Source organism: Oryctolagus cuniculus, chromosome 11, assembly GCF_964237555.1.
Source record: "Oryctolagus cuniculus chromosome 11, mOryCun1.1, whole genome shotgun sequence".
Lineage (NCBI taxonomy): Eukaryota > Metazoa > Chordata > Mammalia > Lagomorpha > Leporidae > Oryctolagus > Oryctolagus cuniculus.
Genome location: NC_091442.1, coordinates 102325388 through 102341724, shown reverse-complemented (window position 1 = coordinate 102341724; position 16337 = coordinate 102325388). Strand labels below are relative to the sequence as shown.

General features: G+C 36.3%; 1 protein-coding gene and 1 long non-coding RNA gene across 24 annotated transcripts in view; both read left to right on the top strand.

Annotated features, from left to right (window-relative positions):
* The window catches only part of ANKS1B (ankyrin repeat and sterile alpha motif domain containing 1B), a 1216905-nt gene that overhangs the window by 583853 nt on the left and 616715 nt on the right, over positions 1-16337 (top strand). The window lies entirely within an intron of this gene.
* Positions 1989-14846, top strand: LOC138844417 (uncharacterized). Its single transcript, XR_011380227.1, has 2 exons — positions 1989-2260; positions 3099-14846. It is a non-coding gene; the product is annotated as an uncharacterized lncRNA (long non-coding RNA).

The window sequence follows — 16337 nt, the reverse complement described above, 5'->3', positions numbered from 1 at the left end:
AACTTATATTTACTCTTTAGTTGCTACGATTTTTGTGGTATGTATTTTATCTTGCATGAAGCAGGAGAAAACACAGTGTGCCCATAAGGAACATAGTTGAAGATAATTTATATAAATGTAGGTTCCTCTCTTCTTTGGACTGTCATCCTAGTAGTGTCAATGGAAAAGCAAATTACTTTGTTATTCACTAGTGGCCTCCATAACAGGGTAGAAGGGATGTTTGAGGTGTTAGGATTATATGGAAAGACGTGTGTGCCCTATGGGGAAAATGATAGTACTTTGCAGACAAATTTCATGCTTTTCCCAGCTCCTCTGAAAGCTGGTTCCAGGAGCAAAAAGAAAGCAATGACCTAGTGTCACTAAAGGAATGTTTCCTAGAGGAAATGAATGGGGCGTGGGCTGACTCCTTAAGGAATGGGAAGGTCCTGGCATAGGGATGGAGACAGAAAAGTGAAGGAAAAGAATAATGAGAACAACCAGGAGCTGACATACTAAGTGAAAGAGATCGAAAGGAAACTGGGCTGACCATAGCTCCAGTTTATGCTGTGGAATCCTGGGAGAAGAGGTGAAATTGGCAAAGAAATAGAAAAGCACAATATTGAGATTGAATTCAATTTGATGTGATCAAAGAAACTCATTCCAGTTTCCGAATATGAAATGAAAAGAGAAAGCAGTATGTTACACGGTGATAATTGTAATAGTCACCACCATTTATTCTGTGCCTACCATATGCCAGGATTGTTGTAGAAGATACATATATTTATTGTCCTCTATAAGTTGATGAGATTGGTATTATAACAGTTTTGTAGATTAGGAAACTGAGGCATAAGGGAGAGAAAGATCCACTCAAGATTTCACAATAAAAAAAGAACATTCAGCCTTGTCTGTCTGTCCCTATGGACCACATTGACTTATGCTACCCTGCTTGACATTAGTCTGGTATCCTTGTAAGATTTATGCTGGGGACAAGCTAAGATTCCAGATAGGAGAAAGATAACCTGGCCTTCGACTACTGTGGTTCAGTTTTAGGTACCTTGGACTTGAGCAGATAAAATCCCTGTTGGGGACTGAAAAGTCACTTTACAGTTTTAATTACAGTACGAAGTGAATTACAAAGGGCAACCTACCCTTTGTATCATGAAGTAAATTGTTTCAGAGTTATTGGATTTCTTTAGTTATATCTGTAATTGGCTCTATGACTCAAATTATGTTCTATGACTAGAATACTTAGAAAAATATTTGAATTCTTAACAGAAGTAACTTTCATATAAATCAGGAAAAAGTAAAAGGACCATCATACAAAAAATATTGCCAATGAGATCTGAGGAACTCAACCTCTGGGTACTTAATCTTTTAAGTGAATAATTAATAGATATTTTGCTTGATGGGGATGACTTCTCAAGATATATTGATTTCTTAGTAATACATCCTTTTATATTGTGTGCTACACAGATTACAAGAGAAATGTAAGTAAGAGAGCCGGTTAAAAGGCAAAGCATTTATGTGGTTATTCTGAAGTCTTCCAGTGTTTCTGTGTCTGAACAACTGGTCTCACAGCACAGATTCTCTCCTTCCAGAAATTCATCAAAACGTTTGATCATTCGTGTTTAGATTTTTGTACTTCTCATTAGCTTTGTGAGAACATACACTTTGACTTGTTCATCCAAACCCATTATGTTTAATGAATTATTTCAAAGTTTCTCTTCAATATGAGACTTCATCTCTGGCAAAGAGAGCCCAAGGGAGAGAAAAGATTATGGTTTAAGCAGGAAATTTAAATATTAATCTCTGGAATTAACTAACAGTATGACCTATTGATCTACAGCAGATCACTCTCCTTCATCCTCAGCTTCTCTCCTAATAAAATTTAAGACATAGTTTAAATAGGGTCTCTAATGTCTTTAATAGATCTATATTCTAACTATAAAAATAAGATTATTATTGTGAGTTCCTATTCTTCGTTGTGCACCATGCTTGCCCTTTTATGTATATTATATATAACTTGATGTATATGATGACAACAAAGGCATTTCCCGAAGTTTTTGATAATGTGCATTTCCATTAACTTTTTGAAGATCCTGTGTATTAGTGTGTATGTGTGTTTGTGTGCGTATCATGTATATATGTATGTGTGTATACACATATTTGACAACTAGATAATATCTCATTTTTTTAGATAAGTGAACTGAAGCTTAGAAAATGCATTAACTTGTCCAAGATTGCAAAACTTGGAAGTTCCAGGCTGGTATTTCAAACCCAGGTCTGTCAGATTTTAGAATGTGTTTTCTACTCCCACAGACTGAAATGCTAAAATCTTCATAGCTCACAAACATAAAAAATTGAAAAATAAAAACATTTGCAAAGAAAGTGTAGAAAAAATACTCAGAACAGTACTAATAAAAAGCTTCACTTTAAATTGCAGGAAAATATTCATCAAGAATGGCTACTTTTTGAATATAGAGTCAATTTAGCAAGGCTCAACCTCTGGGAGTGTTAAGACTTGTAAGACTCGTGTCAAAATCCTGCCCCTCAGTTAGTGAGGTCCTTGCGTGACCAGTGTCTCTTCCCTTGTCGTGCTGCCTCTTTTCACTCTGGTTCACAGACTTCACTGGCTGCCTGTCAACAGACTTAACAAGGCAGAGAATACCTAGGTTTCTAGAGATTCTCAAACAGGTGGAATGATCAAGCTCTTTGTGATTTTGAATGACTCATAAGCCTAGATTACTGTGAGGAAGCCATTTCTCAAAATAAAGCGAGAATGCTTTGGAGAAAGAGACACCTGAGAGCTGTGTCTGAGACCATTAGCTTTGGAGTGATTGCTGTTAATTCAGACACAAAATAATGCAAAGCTAAGTGATGGTAGCCAAATAACAGTTAGAAAGAGGTGGATATGACTCAGACTTTGTGAGAATTCTGAGTGTTAGACGTGAGTATGATTTTCCTAGTATAGCACATTTTGGGGACTGTTTAACAAATTGGTCCTTCCTTTTAAATCAGATTATGTATTAACATAGCTTAAAGCAATAAATCATTTTAAAATTGTAGTTTAAAAAGCAGTATTATACATCGATACTCAAAGCTTACTTCTTTTCCCACAGAAAACCCTTCTCATACTCTTTCACTTCTTTTTAATCTGTGTTTTGATTTTCGTGACCTGGCAGCTTGTTTTGTCTTGCTCTCTCCTGCTGGAACCTAGAGATCTCTACCTGTGTTTCATGTTCATAGCAATAACACCTTCATGAAGTCTGCTGACTCAGTGCTGATCGCTTTCACGTTGTTTTCCATCCTGGTACATTATTTTCTGGTGAGTGTCCATATTTTTAATTGTGATCAAATGCCCATGACATAAAATTCATGATTTTAACCATTTGAAGTATATAATTCAGTGGGACTTAATGCATTCCCAGTATTCTGTAACTATCCCCACTGCTTCTCTCTAGAACATCTTTTGTATTTGTTTGTTAGGTCTAATTGGCTTAGAGTGTCATTCAAATCCTCCATTTCCTTATCGAGCTTCTCTCTGGTTGTTTTATCCATTATTCAAAATATGGCATTGAGATCTGTGATTATTGTAGAACTGTCTATTCTGCCTTCATTCCTGCCAATTTTTGTATTTCTTAAAAAACTACTTATTTGAAAGGCAGAGGAGAAAAGGGGAGAGGAAACAGGGGAGAAGGAGCTCCCATCTACTGGTTCACTCCTGAAATGCCCACAGCTGCTGAAACTGCGCCAGGCCAGAGCCAGAAGCCAGGACCTCAATTCTGGTCTCCCACATGGATGGCAAGGGCATAACTGCTTGAGCCCTCACCACTGCCTCTCAGCGTACACATTGGCCTGAAGCTGGAATGGGGAAGGGAGCCAGGACTTGAACCCAAGCACTTCAATATGAGATACAGCACCCAAACACCCCTTTAACCACTATATCAAATATTCACCTCTGCCAATTTTTGCCTCATAGATATTTTTTAAACTCTTTGTTTCAGTGAATGAATGTTTCTGATGGTGATGTCTTCTGGATGAATGGACCCTTTTATCAATATATGATGTTCTTGTCTCATAACATTTTTTGATTTAGTATTTTTTCTCTGATATTGATATGGACACCACTGCTCTCTGTTGTTTACTACCTGCATGAAGAATATTTTCCACCCTTCAACTTTCAACCTGTTTGTATCTTTGTATCCAGAGTCAGTCTCCTGTGGACAACATATAGTTGTATTGTTTTAATATCTATTCTTGATTTAATATTTTTTTTTAGTTTCTAACAGTTTCAATATATTTCACAGATACAATTCTAAGAATATAATGATATTCCCTTTCTCCTTCCTACCTTCCCTCCCCTTCTCTATCTCCCACACTTTGTCCCTCTCCCTTTCTTCCTTCTCTGCTTCACTTTTGAGATAAAATATGTTTAATTTAAATTACAGTGAAGGGCTTAATGTTCCAATAAATAAAGAGCTAACAAGTAAAAAGCAAAAAGACCTTACTTTAGCAGAAATATTGATAAGGCCTATAAACAATTATTAAATGGAAAAATGACTATTTCACTACATTCAGTAAATTTCAAAGTAATTACAAATCACTAAAACTATAGTAGTTTAGCATTGTTTTTCCCCATGTTTCTAAAAAGATCATAGTTAAAACTTATCTTAATATTTTCTCATTTTTTATTTACATGAATTTCATAAATACAACTTTAGGAACATAGTAATTCTTCCCATGATAACAACCTTCCACCTACACTCCACCCTCCTCCTCTTCCCTCTCCTGTTCTCAGTCTTATTTTTTACCAAGATATATTTTCATTTAACTTTATTCATAGAAGATTGACTATATTCTATGTAAAGAGTTCAACACTTTGTGTGAGGAAGAAAAAGAAATAAATAAAGAAAGAAATGAAAACCAACAATAAAACCTAAAAACAAAAAGTGAAAAAATAAAACCAAGAATAAAAGCTGTTCCTCAACAGTCCAGACAAAGGGCTGTTCAAAGTCATCGCATTCGATGGTAATTTCACTTTTTTTTTTTTAAACTTAATTATCTTTAAAGAGGAGCCCAGAAATGATATATCTGTTGGGAGTACTTAGACATAACTATACTTTGTGTGACATAAGAGTACCCTCCACTTAATACACTAAAATGAAATAATTCTTTGAGAACAAGTTTTACTATTAAGTCTCATAATATGATTCTTTGAGGATAGAGGTCCTGCATGGGAATTTAGTGCACAGTGACTCCTGTTGCTTATTTAACAATTAACACTCTTATGTATGACATCAGTGATCACCCAAGTCTCTTGACAAGAGCTGCCTAGCCTATGGAAGCCATTTGGATCCACAAACTCCTTCATTATTTTAACAAGGCCATAGGCAAATTGGAAACTCTCTCCTCCCCTCAGAGAAAAGTGCAGCATTCTTTGGTGGCTGCTTCTTTCCACTGGGATCTCACCCATAGAAGTCCTTCTTTTTTTTTTTTTTTTTTTTCCCCACAGTGTCTTGGCTTTCCATGCCTGAAATGCTCCCCTGAAATTTTCAGCCAAACCAGAATGCCTTAAGGGTTTATTCTGAGGTCAGAGTGCTACTTAAGGAATTGTCATTTTATGAGTCTCCTGTACAGCCTGCTTCCCACATTGGAACATTCCCTCCTTTTTAATTCTATTATTATTACGAAATACTTATCTTACTTATATGATCACTTAAACATGTGATCCTATCCATATGATCTCTATAACACTTAACCCTATTCATATGATCTCTATAACACTTAGGTATAACATTCTTAACCATTTGACAAAACTATATTTGCAGCAATACTGATATATGCAGACATTTCTCTCATTTTGTTTTTGGTTTTTGATTTTTTTTTTAATTTTAACTCCCACATATGAGGTAGAACATGTGGTATTTGTCTTTCTGTATCTGGCTTATTTCACTCAATATGATGTCCTCCAGTTGCATCAGTTTTGCTGCAAATGGTAGAATTTTTTTTTTTTTTTTTTTTTTTTTTTTTTTGACAGGCAGAGTGGACAGTGAGAGAGAGAGACAGAGAGAAAGGTCTTCCTTTTGCCGTTGGTTCACCCTCCAATGGCCGCCGCGGCCGGCGCGCTGCGGCCGGCGCACCGCGCTGATCCGATGGCAGGAGCCAGGAGCCAGGTGCTTTTCCTGGTCTCCCACGGGGTGCAGGGCCCAAGCACCTGGGCCATCCTCCACTGCACTCCCTGGCCACAGCAGAGGGCTGGCCTGGAAGAGGGGCAACCGGGACAGAATCCAGCGCCCCGACCGGGACTAGAACCCGGTGTGCCGGCGCCGCTAGGCGGAGGATTAGCCTAGTGAGCCGCGGCGCCGGCCTAGAATTTCATTCTTTTCAATAGCTGAATAACATTTCATTGTATATACCACATTTTCTTTTTCCAATCATCTGATGATGGAAACCTTGGTTGATTCCAAGTTTTGGCTATTATGGACAGTGCTGCTATAAATACATGGTGGTGCAGATATCTCTTTGATACAATTTGTTCCTGTCTTTTGGGTGTATACCTAGAAGTGGGATTGCTGGTCATATGGAAAGTCTTTTTCTAATTGTTAAAGAAAGCTCCATACTGTTTTCCCACCAACAGTGTATAAGTGTTCCCCTTTCTTCACATCCTTGCCAGAATTTGTTACTCTCTGGCTTTGGGATTTTTCATTCTGACATGGATTTGGTGCTATCTCATTGTGGTTTTAATTTGCATTTCTCTAGTTGCTAGTGATGATTATCATTTTTTTCATATATGTGTTGGCCATTTGTGTTTCTTCTTTTGAGAACTGCCTGTTGAGATCCTTTACCCATTTCTTGGTTGGTTGTTTTGTTGTTGTCATTGAGTTTTCAAGTTGCTGATATATTATGAGTATTAAACCTTTGTCAGGTAACTCACAAATATTTTTTTCCCATTCTGCTGGATGTCTCTTCAATCTGCTGATCATTTCCTTGTGCTGTGCAGAAGTTCATGAGTTTGGTAAAATCCCACTTGTTTAGCTCTGTGTTTATTGCTTGTGTTTTGGGGTTCTTATCCAAGAAATCACCTACACTATTGTCTTGGAGTGTTTCCCCTTCATTTTCTTCTGGTAACTTCATAGCCTCAGGTCTTAAATTTAAGCCTGATCCATCTTGAGTTGATTTTTGTATATGATGAGAAGTATGGATTTAATTTTATTCTACATGTGTACATCTAGTTTTGCCAACAACATTGGTTGAAGAGATTATTTTTACTCCAGTATAAGATCTGAGCACTTTTTCAAAAGTCAGTTGGTTGTATGTATGTGGATTAATATCTGTTCTGTTCCATTGATCTATGTGGTGGTTTTTTGCCAGCACCATTCTGTTTTAAGTACTATAACTTTGTAGTATGCTTTAAAATCAGGTATTGTGATGCCTGTAGCTGTTTGTTTGTTTTATTTTGTTTTTGCTTTGTAAGGATTGCTTTGGCTATTCTGGGTCTTATGTGATATCAAATGAACTTCAGGATTGATTTTTCCAATTCTGTAAAGAATGTATTGGTATTTTGAGAGGGATTGCATTGAATCTGTAGATTGCATTCAGTAGTATAGACATTTTATTGATACTGATTCTTCCAATTCATGAGCAAGGAATATCTTTCTATTTTTATGTGTCCTTGCTGATTTCTTTCATCAGCATTCTAGAATTTTTAATATGGAGATCTTTCACTTATTTTGTTTAATTATTACTACATGTTTGATTTTTTGTGGCTATTGTGAATGGGATTTTTTAACTTCACTTTCAATGAGTTCATCATTGGTGTATAAAAAGGTATGATTTTTGGATCTTTAGTTTGTAACCTGAAATTTTACTGAATTGGTTTATAATTTCTAACAGCTTTTTGGTGGATTGTTTCCATATACAACATCATGCCATCTGCAAACATGGATATTTTGACTTCCTCTTTGCCAATTTTGATGCATTTTATTACTTTCTCCTTACTACTCTTGGTAATAATACTTCTAGTGGTGACAGTGGAAATCCTTACTAGCTCCAAATCTTAGGGTAAATTATTTATGCTTTTCCCCATTATATTGGCTGTTGGTTTTTCATTTATAGTCTTTACAATTTTAAGTATGTTCCCTTTATACTTAATTTGTGGAGTGTTTTTTATCATGAAGGGGTATTGAGGCTTATCAAATGATTTCTCTTTGTCTACTGAGATGAGCATATGGTTTCTATTCTTCATTCTGTTGATCTGATTTATGACATTTATTGATTTGCATATGTTGAACTGTCCTTGCATTTCTGGGATAAATTCCACTTGATCGTGTGTGATGTGATCCTTTTGATATGGCTTTGGATTCATTTTACTAGTATTTTGTTGAAAATCTTTGCATCTATATTCATCAAGGATATAAGTCTATAGTTTTCTTTTGTGTGTGTGTCTTTTCAGTTTAGCTAAAGTAGTAATGTTGGCCCCATTAAAAGAATTTGACAGGGTTCCATACTATTCAATATTTTGGGAATATTTTGAAAAGTATTGAAGTTAGTTTCTCTCTTTTTTTTTTTTTTTTTGACAGGCAGCAGAGTGGACAGTGAGAGAGAGAGAGACAGAGAGAAAGGTCTTCCTTTGCCGTTGGTTCACCCTCCAATGGCCACCGCGGCTGGCGCGCTGCGGCCGGTGCACCGCGCTGATCCCATGGTAGGAGCCAGGTACTTATCCTGGTCTCCCATGGGGTGCAGGGCCTAAGTACTTGGGCCATCCTCCACTGCACTCCCTGGCCGCAGCAGAGAGCTGGCCTGGAAGAGGGGCAACCGGGACAGAATCCGACGCCCCAACCGGGACTAGAACCCGGTGTGCCGGCGCCGCAGGCAGAGGATTAGCCTATTGAGCTGCGGCGCCGGCCAGTCTATATATTCTTGATTTAATCTTGGTAGATTATATGTATCCAGAAACTTATTCATTTCTTTGAGGTTTTCCAGTTTATTAGCATAAAGTTTTTCATAACAGTTTCTTAAGATCCTTTGTACTTCAGTGGTGCCAGTTGTAAGGTCTCCTTTTTTTGTCTCTTATTTATTTGAGTTTTTCTCTTTTTCCTAATCTCTGACTTTTAATTGAGTAGTATAATCGATTTATAGTTCAGTAACTACTGCTGAGGAAGGATTTATTTGTACCATTTTACTATCTATTTTCTAAATATTTATAATTTTGTTGTTCCTTAATTATTCCATTGCTATTTTTATGTTTAGTTTTTAAAATCAATTTAATTTCCTTTTGTGATTATTTTCCTTCTCAATTACTTTTCTGTACAATTTGTTTTCTTAGTGCTTATCTTGTGAATTACAGTCAACATCTTTAATTTATAAGTAATCTAGTTTGAATTAATACTGACTTAGCTTCAATAGTATACAAAACTCTATTTCTATATAAGTCTATCACTCCTTGTTTGTGTTGTTATTGTCACAAATTACGTGTTTATGCATTGTGTGCCTACTAATATATATCTATAATTATTATCAATTTATCTTTTCAATTATGTTGGAAAAAGGAGTTACAAAAAAAACACAACAGTACTGGCTTTTATATTTACCTATGTAGTTACATTTATTCATGTTGTTTTTTATATATAGCTGCAAGTTATTATCTATTCTCTTTTCATATCTTTTTAAAATTTTATTTAAGTTATACAAGTTTCATGCTTTTAATATATACAGATTTAGGAACATAATGATACCATCTACCCCTCCCTCCTTCCCTCCTACCCACACTCCAACTCTTCTTCCTCCCTCTACTATTCTCACTCTGAATTTTTACAAAGATCTATTTTCAGTTTACTTAAGACTCACAAAGTTAGCCCTACACTAACTAAAGAGTTTACTAGATAGTATGAAGAAAAAACAAAAACAGTATAGGCAACAGCTGTAAGTAATCATCATCTCAAAATATCCATTTCACTCCCATACATTACATTTTAGGTACTATTGTTACTCCAGATTAGGGAACACATATGATATCTGTCTCTTTTTTAAGATTTATTTATTATTTGTTTGAAAGCCAGAGTTACACAGGAGAGGCAGAGAAAAAGAGAGGGGAGGGGTCTTCCATCCACTGGTTCACTCCCCAGTTGGCTGCAATGGCTGGTGTCGCACTGATCCAAAGCCAGCAGCCAGGAGCTTCTTCGGGATTTCCCATGTGGGTCCAGGATCCCAAGGACTTGGACCATCTTGGGCCATCTTCTGTTGCCTTCTCAGGCCATAGCACAGAGCCAGATCAGAAGTGGAGCAGCCAGGACTTGAACCAGCGCCAATATAGAATGTTTGCACTATAGGCAGTGGCTTTACCCACTATGCCACAGCACAGTCCCCGATATCTGTTTTTGGGGACTGGCTTATTTCATTAAGTATAGTGGTTCCCAATTGCATGCATTTTGTTGCAAAAGACAGAATTTCATTTTTTTATAGCTGAGTAGTACTCTATTTCAACTTCTTTTAGCATTTTTTGTTGGGCTGATCTATTAGTGCAAACACCCTCACCTTTTGTTTATTTGGGAATTTCTGAATTTCTCCTTAATTTTTGAAGGATGGTTTTGCTGAATATAGAATTCTTGGTTAATGTCTTCATTTTCAGCACTTTTTAAATAGGTATTTCACTGCCTTAGGGTCTCTATGGTATAAATTAGCTGTTATTGATAATCCCTTGCATATGAATTACTTTTGTCTTGCTGTTTCCAAGATTCTCTCTTTTGCTTTTAAAGCTTGTATTATATTATATCCTAGTTAATGTCTCTTTGAGATTGTCTTACTTGGTAATTGTTGAACTTTTGGATATGTAGATGTATGTCTTTCATCACATTTGGAAAGTTTTCAGCCATTATTTTCATCACACTTTTTTTTTTTACTTTATTCTCTCTTCTATCCTTATATGTTGATATGCTTGATGATGTTCAAAATTCACTAAGGGCTCTATTTATTTTTCCTCATTATTTGTTCATTCTCCTAAAAATAGATGATTTCAATTTCCTCATGTAAAAATTCTCTAGTTTTTTTCTTCAATCTGTTCCAATATTTTATTGAAACCCTCAAGTAAATTTTTTTCATCTTAGTATTGTACATTTCAGCTTCAAAATTCCTGTTTGGTTCCTTTATTTCATTTCTGCCTCCTTGTAAATATCCTCCCTTAGGTAAGACATTGCTTTTCAGTATTCCATTAGTTATTTGTCCACAGTTTTACTTAATTTCTAAAAAATCTTTTAACAGTTGGCTTCAAATGTTTGTCTAGTAAATCCAATATCTAGGATTCCTCAGAGACAGGAATGTTCATTTCTTTTTCTCCTGTAAATGAGCCATACTTTCTTGCTTCTTTACATGCCTGATGCCTTGTTTAAAACTGCGTATTTTGAATATTGTAATGTGGCCCTATTCTATATCCTCCATCTCCAGGTTTTATTGCTGCTGCTTGTTTGGAGCTATAGTTGTTCAGTGACTTTTTAAAGCTGTGTGTTTTTTTAATGTATTCTTTGTTACATACAGTCACTGAAATCTCTTTCATGAGCTTAATGGCCAGCTAGTGTTTTCACAGCGATTCCTTAAAAACATGGGGAAAACTAGACTCCCCATAGTTGTAACTGCTGTGTGTGTTTGTGTGCTGGAAGGTCTTTCACACTCAGTTGTGCCATTTGCTGTGTGCCTTCTGCTTCACATCCTGTTTGTTCAAAGTTCAGCTGACGGTGGGAGTGTCTGAGGCTTTTCAGGTCATTTCTGACCATGTGCCCTGCATGGGCATGCGTGTGGTCTTCTAGATACCTACGAGTATGTGTAAGCTTTTCAAAGTCCTAATCCCCAAAGCATCTCCCTCCTAAGCCTTCTCTCCCAAGTCGCTTGGCTTGTTAGTTATTTATTTCAGTGAATATCCTTTGTCTCAGTTTTCAGTAGCTGATTCATTGCTTTTAAATATTTCTGATAGATGCCCTATGTCCTGAGAAAATTCTGAATTATGTAAAATAAAGGCAAGGCCAGTTATGTTAGTTTCAAGGAGCTACCTGATATGGAGTCAGAACAGGCAACCATAGTTCTTGAAAACAAAATCTACATCACTCCCTCCAGCACCAGGTCCCCCACTGGGAGCACAGTCTGGGCCAGGAATGGAGAAGATGGGCAAGAGTAAGTTACAATCTCACAGCCTTTCCTACTGGGTTTCAGCTTCCTTTTCTCTTGATTAAGAGTTCTCTTGGTTGCTGTAATTCTTTAACTACTTTCCAGAGTTCCAGTAAAGTTGGTTCTGATAGTTTTGCCCCTCTCAATGGAGAAACAGGTCCTTGGGATTTCCTGTCCTGCCAATGATGGCTTTATACCACATTTTAAGTTAGTTTGTGCACATTTATGATTCCTGACCTTCTCCAGGCCTTCTCTCATATGTTTCGTACCTTCCTCCTTGGGAAAAATGCTCTTATGATTGTAGAAGTGAGGGAATGGGGGGAGAGAGTATGAATATGTATGAATTTAAGGAGGTGGCTAGGAATTTTTAAAAAGGAAAAGTTAAATAGTTTAAGCAGGAAGTTGCAATCAATAAAATATATGTGAAAAAGGAATCAAAATGTAGATCATAGAAGCTAAAAATAAGGAGGTCAAAGTAAATTTACAGAATTCATGTGATACTTCAAATAGCATCATGGAGACTGTCTCTTAAAGCAAATATACAATAAAGAAAAGAATAATAAATTGAACACCTTAGTAGGAAAATTAAAATTGAGTTATGTGGCATGCAGTACCAAGTTAGTAGCAGCAAAATGTTCTGTAAGTCATGTAAGGCAGAGAGATCCTAAAAATATTGCCAGTAGCCCAGTTTTGCAAACCCTGGGTAACTCTTAGGACATTTCCACCCAGGAGCAATTAGGACAGGTGCAAAGTAATTTAAAGCAAGCATGAACTAATTTTATGAAGGTTATGAATGCACAAAGAGAAATTTTACAAAGAACACTTTTCTGGCCTAGCCTGGGTAGCAACCACAGCATTTGGTTCAGCTCTGCAGGTGATGCCAGTTGTTTTTTAAAAAGGTCTATGTATCCTTTTAAAGGATTTGCGTTTCTAGATCAGAATGAAAAGAGACCCACTTCCTTTCTTCCCTTATGTGTTCTTCCACATCCCCATCATAGGAACCCACAGGCACTATTTTCTAACTCTGTGCGACCTGGGCCAAGTGATTTCACCTTTTTAAAGGTCAGTTTCTTCCTCTTTAAAATGAAAGGTTTGAAATAAAATGATGTATCTCTAAAGTCCTTTGTACTCCTCAAGTTCCATGATTCGTTCTGATACAGTTTAGAATCTTTATATTCTTCTGTTCTCTTTATCTATATTTAACATCTGGAACCTCTACTTCATAAACTGTACTAACATCACTTTCCATTGTTCTTCTAAACTATTTTTTGCAGTACAACCCACTTCCTAGACTATTTTGTCTTCCCTCCAATTAACATGACCTCGCCTGAAAGAATTACCCTATATTTCCTCTCCTTAGTGAGTGCCCATCTTAGAAAAGCTGAGAGAAAGCAATCATTTCTCAGGTCCCTAGATCTAGCCCATCAGCTGCTCAGACTTCTTTACTGAGTGACCAACACTGTAACAATTTGACCACACTCCAACCAATGTCATTGCCCAGTACCTTTGAGATAAGATGAATTAGAATAATCTTATGAGACCTTGAAATTGGTTTTCTTTTTAATCACTTCTAAAATTATTAAAATGGTTAGTTCTACACAGAAGTTCCCAGGTTGTCTTTTTTGGAATTGCAGAGGACATGGTCCACTGCCAACAAATGTCAAAATAAACAGTTCATCTGTTCTAAGAATTAGCATAAATGTTTTTCCTTTTTAAAGCCATTTCAAAGCAGCAGTGATTACCGCAAAAACAGTGTCGCCTATTTAAGAGGTAATTATAAGGATATAAAAATTGACAACAAAATTAGTGCTCTTAGTTGTTTTCTAAAATCATATTAGAACTTCCACAGTAGACTGGATAAATCCCTATCCTATCGCTTTCAGCTAATTAAAATGGTAATACATTTGGAATACAAAATTGTGGATTATCATATGCAAATACTATTTGCAAAAGATAAATTTATTTTGGATGCAAAATCACCTTTAACAAAGTTAGATACAAAGGATATATTTAGTTCATATACATATCCGAAAGTAATCTTGAAAACCAATGGCAGTCAAGAGTTTCTATTTAAGAAAGTTATCAATTTTTTTTCATTTTATTTGAAAGGCAGAGAGACAATGAGAGAAAGAAAGAGCTTCAGGTGGAGAGAGATCTTCCATGTACTCGTTCATTCCCCAAACGTCCACAGTAGCCAGAGCTGGGCCAGGGAAAAGCCAGGAGTCCAAGCTCCATCTGGGTGTCATATGTGGTTGACTTTTACTATCTAAAGTGTAACAAAAAGAAAACAAAATGTAAAATTTTAAATGTACTCTTCTTTGTCAGAACCTAATGCGTTTATAAAATTGTACATAAAATTTCAATATTTAATCATTTCAATCTCATTTTAACAAGGCCTACCTATAATTCTTACAACTCATATATTTCAAATACCTAAGAACCTCTTATCAGCTATAAAGTTGCAGAGGAAACATCACTTCAAATACTTGGTGTCTGCATTCAAAACATTCAATAGGGAAGAAAAGACAGTTATGATACAATAGTATGAATGCTACAGAAAAAGAGAAAATAAGGATTGTAGAGGGGAGGAGACATATTAGAGGAGTTGTTTTATTATTTGTCTTTTATTGCTTTTACTAAGAGTATTGAACATGATGAGGAGATAAGGGGAAAGAATTAGTTTAGAGAAAGAAGTTGCAGATGCTGAAAAGAAAGTGATAATAAAGTAAAGTCTCTGAAGTGGCAGGAGACAAAGACTTTCAGAAAATAGGAAAAGATCTTGCTTTATACTTGAGGACTTACATTTTATCCCATGACCTAGGAGAGAAGTTAGAAGTTAGATTTTAAAAATTAGTGCTGATGGCTGGCGCCACGGCTCACGTGGTTAATCCTCTGCCTGCGGCGCCGGCATCCGGGTTTCTAGTCCCGGTTGGGGCGCCGGATTCTGTCCCGGTTGCTCCTCTTCCAGTCCAGCTCTCTGCTGTGGCCTGGGAGTGCAGTGGAGGATGGCCCAAGTTCTTGGGCCCTGCACCTGCATGGGAGACCAGGAGGAGACACCTGGCTCCTGGCTTTGGATTGGCGCAGCGCACCAGCCATAGCAGCCATTTGGAAGGTGAACCAACGGAAAAAAAGGAAGATCTTTCCCTGTGTCTCTCTCTCTCACTGTCTAACTCTGTCTGTCAAAAAAAAAAAAAAAAAATAGTGCTGCTTCATGTTTGATTTTCAATTATATGTCTATTTAAATAAACTTAATATAATAAAGAAGTCAACCATCTATTTTAAGTAGATAATTATGAGTCATGGAATATTGAATATATTTTCAAGTAGTTCAGAAAGACTTGTTAATTTTCTCCAATGATCATTTTCTCCAATGTTAATTTTCCCCACTGTTTGAATGTCAGACATTTCATTAATAGACTGGAAAGATATGAATGAATTAATATATTATTTTAGCCATTACTGTAGGATTTATCATGATGTAAATTTTGAAAAAGTAGAAAACTTGTATTAGATACTGGTTGAGTAATTTCGAGGATTCTAGAGTTCTGTAAACAGATGGAATATATGGAATATAATTGCATTTTTCTTTTGACAGAAACAGGGCAGTTTTTGGTATTTTATTAAAATATATTAAAGAATAAATTATAGTTTTCTTAATGTAAGCATTTTGTCCATTTCCATTGTTTTGAAAGGGAATCAGGCAAAGTTCTAAAGATTTTTGCAAATTCATCAAGACAAAATGTTATCTCAAAGTTCATATAGTGAAAGGAGCCATCTGCTTAATTGTATTTGCTGTAAATTACTGTTAGTCTTTCTGATTTTACTTTTAGGTGTTAGATAATTAGGTCCAGTCTACTTTTCTCCTTGTAAAATCCACAGCATCCACAATAGTGATTTATGCTGAGGGGTTAAGGTAGACTGTCAATAAATGTATGTTACGAGTTTAGAACAGTTTACCACCCTGGCTTCACTTTTCCTTTTCTAACTTTGCAGAGACATATTGATTCTTTAGGAATCATGGAATCTTACTGTAAAAAGGACACTTAGGAAGATCACAGCTGTCTCCCACTGATGTATGCACACATGTATTATTAAGTGAATGTTTCTCAAGCTCCTACTTCTTTATCCTTATCCTTGGGTCAGTCTCTTCCTTAATCTCTGTGATCCAATCATGCTGGCCTTCTTTCAATGACTCCTTCTAAACT